At 53.4% G+C, this 6,942-nt stretch overlaps 2 pseudogenes; both read left to right on the forward strand.

The window, feature by feature from the left end:
- The first annotated feature begins 374 nt into the window (after positions 1-374).
- On the forward strand, positions 375-1,830 carry LOC143649480 (tubulin alpha-3 chain-like; annotated as a pseudogene).
- Positions 1,831-3,542: 1,712 nt separating this feature from the next.
- On the forward strand, positions 3,543-5,515 carry LOC143649111 (major vault protein pseudogene; annotated as a pseudogene).
- Positions 5,516-6,942: the final 1,427 nt, after the last annotated feature.

Below are 6,942 nucleotides of genomic sequence, written 5' to 3' on the forward strand. Positions count from 1 at the left end.
TCGGATCCTTTCCACACACCCAGACACACACACGGGCGCGCAGGCCCGCACCCAGAACGCAGGGTGCCTCTCGTCTTCTTCCACTCCCACTGCTGCCTCTGTTTCAATCTCTGACGTTGCTGAGATCTGAGGGGCGGCCTCCTCCACAAATGGGTCATCCTACTTTTTCTGAACGCTGGGACTCTACCATCACACTCGAGACCGCCAGTCCACTACCTGGAAGTTGCAGTTTTTAATCTGTCAGTAAATAAAATGTCTTTTAACTTCACACACACACACACACACACACACACACACAAAGAGTTGGGCGCGCGGCTGCAAGCGTTGAGGGAGAGGAGCTGCTGCGGCGGGTGAGCAGCTTACTGTGCGCGAGCGCATCTCCATCCACGTCGGGCAGGCAGGCAGGCGTCCTGATTGGCAATGCCTGCTGGGAGCTGTACTGCCTCAAACATGGGATCCAGCCCGACGGCCAGATGCCAAGCGACAAGACCATCGGTGGAGGGGACGACTCCTTCAACACGTTCTTCAGTGAGACCGGAGCAGGTAAGCACGGACCGAGGGCAGTCTTCGTGGACCTGGAGCCCACTGTGGTGGACGAAGTGCGCATGGGGACCTATGGGCAGCTCTTCCACCCGGAGCAACTGATCACCGGGAAGGAAGATGCCTCCAATAACTATGCCAGAGACCATTGCACCATCGGCAAGGAGATCGTCGACCTGGTCCTGGACCGGATCCGCAAACTGGCGGGTCTGTGTACGGGACTGCAGGGTTTCCTCGTCTTCCACAGCTTCGGGGGCGGCACCGGCTCCGGCTTTGGGTCCCTGCTCATGGAGCGGCTCTCGGTGGACTACGGCAAGAAGTCCAAGCTAGAATTTGCCATCTACCTGGTGCCCCAGGTCTCCACGGCTGTGGTGGAGCCCTACAACTCCATCCTGACCACCCACACGACCCTGGAGCATTCCGACTGTGCCTTCATGGTGGACAACGAGGCCATCTACGACAACTGCCGGCGCAACCTCGACATCGAGGGGCCCACCTACACCAACCTCAACCGTCTGATCGGGCAGATCGTGTCCTCCATCACCGCCTCCCTGCTCTTTGACGGGGCCCTCAACGTGGACCTGACGGAGTTCCAGACCAACCTGGTCCCATACCCCCACATCCACTTTCCCCTGGCCACCTACGCGCTGGTCATTTCCTCCGAGAAGGCCTACCACGATCAGCTGTCGGTGGCCGAGATCACCAACACCTGCTTCGAGCCGGCCAATCAGATGGTCAAGTGCGACCCTCGCCACGGGAAGTACATGGCCTGCTGCATGCTGTACCAGGGGGGACTTGGTCCCAAAGGACGTCAACACAGCCATCGCCACCATCAAGACTAAGCACACCATCCAGTTTGTGGATTGGTGCCCGACCGGGTTCAAGTGGGCATTAAGTACCAGCCCCCCACTGTGGTCCCCCGGGGGACTTCGCCAAGGTGCAGCGGGCCGTGTGCATGCTGAGCGACACCACGGCCATTGCTGAGGCCTGGGCGCACCTTGACCATAAGTTTGACCTCGTGTACGCCAAGCGTGCCTTCGTGCACTGGTACGTGGGGGAAGGCATGGAGGAGGGGGAGTTCTCGGAGGCCCGGGAGGATCTGGCTGCCCTGGAGAAGGATTATGAGGAGGTGGACATGGATTCCGTGGAGGCTGAGGCTGAAGAAGGGGAGGAGTACTAAGTGAGCCGCAGGCATCCTTTTCTTCCATCCCCCTCATCCCACACCTTTCCAGCCACTCCTGTCACGGCTGCTTTCAAAAGCTGTTTATAATTAAAGTTGCTCTATTCTAAAAAAAAAAAAAACAAGCATGCACCTTTTTGTTGTTTGTTTTTTTGCATTTCCAACAGAAGATTTATTTTCCTCCGATGTCCCAGGCCAGGGCTTGGGCATGTAATTGATCTTTCAGCAATGAAAGTGACAGGACCTGGTTTGGGGATAACTGTGAAGGCAGGGAACATGGCTCACGCCCTTATAATTAAAATATCTCATGTTGAGGTGGTATGAAGGGGCAGAGTTTTAGAAATTATGGCCTTGACTACAGAGTTTGGGAAAAGAAAGCATAGGAAAAGACTACAAGTTGTATGGCCTTGATTCGGGGATCTCCAGGTGGAGGTAGATGTGCAATGGTTGTGAAACACTCAAGAACGAGTCTATTCCAACCTTAAGAATTAGGTTACAAATGACTTGTACGTCATCTATAATGAATCCTCAGAGGAAAAACAAAACAAAATTTAAAGTTTACTCAGTTTTTGAGATTGCATTAGCGATGCCAACTTGGAGAAGCATTCTGAAATTGAGGGCACACATCATTCAAGCGTTCATAGGAATACAGAACACAGGTGGTAAAAATTTTTTAAGCTGTATGGTAAAGCAAACAGTAGTAGCAGCTCACCAGCTGATGCTAGTATCAGCTTAATCTGCCCCTAAAAGATCCCACAATTACCAAAGGGTGGCTTTCCATTACCCAATTCTGTGCTGATTACATATGGTGGCATTTCTGATTGATGGCTTCTCAATTAAGAGGGGTGACTTCTGGAGAGGTGTTTTCAAAGCAAGGAGGACACTGCTGAATGCTGCAGGATAACGATTTTTGCATTTTTGAATTAAACCGCACCAAGCCTGGTTAGCAAAGAAATATCTTCCATTGAAACCTTCCTGGAGCCTAAGATTTCATCAACAGCAGAACAAAAGTGGGGCAGGTTCCGAACAGTGGAAGGGAAAAAATATTCACAGTATCTCCACCCAAACCTTACGTTTTAAAATGGGTTTTGCTTTCACTGTTCAGGAAGGGAGTGGGTTTGGAAGGATGAGGGGAGTAACTGATTCCTGCCAGGGCAGCCATGCTTGGCTGCTTTGGTGGTAGGTACTTCATGGGGTGACACCAGCCAACCCCATCTGTGACCAGTGAATGAGCACACCCCAGCAGGCTTAATTAGATCGGTGACACAAAAGGCTATTCCTTTCATTGATAACAAATAATGCAGCTATAAGTGTCTGCAACAGCAGGTGAGAAACAAAGGCAGCAGCACAGACCCTTAATTGAATCTTTCCCCTTCCTGGCCCATGACAATGATTTACTTGTAACCTGGGAAGCCGCGGGTGGAGCAGGAAGGACCTGGAGAGCCAGCTCCTCCAGACGAATTACTTGGGGGTGTAGGGGAGGGAGGCAGCAAAGTCTCTGTAGCTCCAGTTTATTCAACTATTTATTACTCTTACTAAGGGGTGGGTTGGTTCGGGTTTGCCGCTGGCTCCCAGACCTCCCCAGGCTTCCCGAGCCCTGCACCCCAGGAATCCCATAAGATAAATCACCCCAGCCTCCCGGATTCGGCACAGGGCTCCGCGGGGAAGGAAGATAAGCAGCTCTCGGTGCAGGCCGACCACGGGCCTTGGCTCACCGGCTCTGGCCTTCGTACCCAGCTCCCTGAAAATGGGGGTGGGGTGGGGTAGGGGGAACGGGACGAGGCGGGTCCGGAGACAAAGTGATAGCAGTAGATGATGGCTATTTGAAGGACCAGGCACGTACGCCCCCCAGAAGGAGGTGGAGGTTGTGGAAATGATTCACGCCACGGTCATCAGGCAGAACCAGGCCCTGCGGCTCAGAGCCCGCAAGGAGAACCCGGAATGCAAGGACCGGGTGACAGGGGAAGAACGGCTGGTCCGCTCCGTGGGTGCGTACCTCCCGGCCGTGTGTGAGGACGTTCTGGATTTGGTGGATGCTGTGGTTCTCACGGAAAAGACAGCCCTGCACCTCCGGGCTCGCCAGAACTTCCGGGATGTCATGGGGAAGAGCCGGCGCACCGGCGAGGAATGGCGGGTGACCGTGCAGGACACGGAGGCCCACGTGCCCGACGTCCATGAGGAGGTGCTGGGTGTCGTGCCCATCACCGTCCTGGGCCCCCACCACTACTGCGTCATCCTCGACCCGGTCGGGACAGACGGGAAGAACCAGCTGCGGCAAAAGCTCGTCATCAAGGGAGAGAAGTCTTTCTTCCTGCAGCCTGGGAAGAGGCTGGAACAAGGCGTCCAGGATGTGTAGGTTCTGTCGGAGCAGCAAGGCCTGCTGCTGAGCGCCCTGCAGCCCCTGAAGGAGAAGGAGGTCATGCTCCAGGCCGGGGACCGCTGGCTCATCCGCGGGCCCCTGGAGTACGTGCCGTCGGCCATGGTGGAGGTGGTGGAAGAGCACCAGGCCATCCCTCTGGACGAGAACGAGGGCATCGACGTGCGGGACATCAAGACCCGGAAGGTGCGCGCTGTGATCGGAAGCACCTACATGCTGACCCAGGATGAGGTCCTGTGGGAGAAGGAGCTGCCCCCTGGGTTGGAGGAGCTGCTCAAAAAGGGACAGGACCCTCTCGCTGACCAGGGCGAGAAGGATCTGGCCAATACCCTTCAGCCCTCTGCCCCCGGGAATAAGACCCGCGTGGTCAGCTACCGTGTCCCAAACAACGCGGCGATGCAGGTGTATGACTACAGGGAGAAGAGGGCTCGCGTGGTGTTTGGGCCCGAGCTGGGGTCGCTGGGTCCCGAGGAGCAGTTCACGGTGCTGTCCCTCTCAGCCGGGAGGCCCAAACGTCCCCACGCCCGCCGCACGCTCTGCCTGCTTCTCGGGCGGGACTTCTTCACCGACCTCATCACCGTCGAGAGGCAGACCACGTCAGGCTGCAGCTGCAGGTCGCCTACAACTGGCACTTTGAGATCAGTGACTGGAAGGACCCCCACGAGACCCCCAAGCTCTTCTCAGTGCCAGACTTTGCGGGCGACGCCTGCAAGGCCATCGCATCCCGGGTGCGGGGGCAGTGGGCTCTGTCACCTTCGATGACTTCCACAAGAACTCGGGCCCGTATCGTCCGCACCAACGTCTTCGGCTTTGAGGTTCTGGGAGCCAAGGGTCCCGATGGCATGGCCCTGTCCCAGCCCCGGGACCGGGCGGTCTTCCCCCAAAACGGACTGGTGGTCAGCAGCGTGGACGTGCAGTCGGTGGAGCCTGTGGACCAGAGGACCTGGGACGCCCTGCAGCGCAGCGTCCAGCTGGCCATCGAGATCACCACCAACTCCCAGGAGGCAGCCGCCAAGCATGAGGCTCAGAGACTAGAACAGGAAGCCCGGGGTCGGCTTGAGAGGCAGAAGATCCTGGACCAGTCGGAAGCCGAAAAAGCTCGCAAGGAACTCTTGGAGCTGGAGGCACTGAGCATGGCTGTGGAGAGTACTGGGACCGCCAAAGCTGAGGCCAAGTCCCGCGCAGAAGCGGCACGGATTGAGGGAGAAGGCGCCATGCTGCAGGCCAAGCTGAAAGCAGAGGCCTTGGCCATTAACAGGGAAACTGAGCTCCAGCGGGTGCAAAAAGTGAGAGAGCAGGAACGGACCTATGCCCGAGCCCAGCTGGAGCTGGAGGTGAGCAAGGTCCAGCAGCTGGCTGAGATGGGAGTGAAGAAGTTCAAGCAGATTGGGCACTCAGTAGCTGTGGTGTTATGGTAATTTGGGGGAATCAGTGATGTCTGACAGTAAGTTTGTAAAAGTCTACAGTTCCCTAAATTTATCAGGAAGCCAGTAGTGTTATGCTTATTCTTGATATTCCTCAGACTTTCAAGGAAGGACTGGTGTATTATATTTAGTACCTTGAGATCTTTAGTCCTTTGATAAAATATGGTTTCTAATTTTAAGACACTCATTTCTACAGGAGTGATCAGGAGACGTTTATGTACACTCACTGTTTATGAGGCACTGCTCTAGACTGCAATTATTGGGAGGAACTAGGAAGGATCCGTGTCCTACAGACTTCGTATCTAGTTGGAAGAGCAAGAAATCTATAGGTTTGAGACTGAGATCTTTGAGAATAAAACCGAATTTTATCATACCTGGATGTAGAATAAGGATGTAAAATGTCATTCGAATTTTGGTTTGAGTCCTTACCTGTTGAATCTTTGCATTCATTGTTATACATAAATGTTAATGTGTGTTTGGATCATCTGGGGATCTTGTTAAACTGTAGATTCGGATTCAGTGGGTCCGGCGTGGGGCTGGAGATCTGCCGTTCTAATAAGCTCCCAGGTGATGGTGATACTGCTGGTGCTCAGACCACACTTTGAGAAACAAGGCTCTAGAGCAGTGTTTTGCAAATTGGCTGCATATGTGAATCATCAGGAGAAATTTTAAAAAGTCTTGCTGCTTCCAACCCCCTTCTTTGGGTCTGAAATTCCACACCCCACCTCAACCAAGAATCTAGGAGTTTCAACTCAGACTTCCAAGTCTGAATCAACAAGGGTCAAGAGGGAGCCCAAGATACTTGGTTGGAGTAAGACTGCGCCTGTCCAGCCTTGGGGATTTTGCAGGTTACCAAGAAGATGCCTCTATTTTTAATCAAGATCTGAGCTTAGAGTTCCTGTTCTAATCTCCCACGGTCTACTGAAGTCACATGGCCATGCCTGAGTTCAACAGAGCAGGATGTGCAGCCCTATTCTGTGCCTGGAAGGAGGACTCCAAAACTTATAAACAGCATAATGAGTGGATTCCTATCCCCAGGAGTCCCTCCTCATTCCCTGTCCCAATTACCATAGGTTTGGGGGTAAATTTCTTTCTTTCTTTACTTGTTGTTCCCACAGGCATTACCCTTTCCTACCTTCCTTCTCAAAAACACGTAACATAATCTTTTCAATTAACTGGCTTTTTCAAAGATAAGAGGAACCTTTGTCTTCAACCAACTTCTATCCCACTAAAAAATGAAGAAATCTATGAGGCAAGGAAATATAAAGCCTGGTTACTCTACGGAGAGGAGGGGAGGGAAAAATATTGAAGTTAATAGCACAATAGATTATCTTCCCACAAATATATTCGAACTAGAGTTGGAAAACCTGACAGAACCTAGTAACCAAAGAGATAGAGAGAAGAGGGGAGGCAAAGGAATC

Source organism: Tamandua tetradactyla, chromosome 11, assembly GCF_023851605.1.
Source record: "Tamandua tetradactyla isolate mTamTet1 chromosome 11, mTamTet1.pri, whole genome shotgun sequence".
Taxonomy (NCBI): domain Eukaryota; kingdom Metazoa; phylum Chordata; class Mammalia; order Pilosa; family Myrmecophagidae; genus Tamandua; species Tamandua tetradactyla.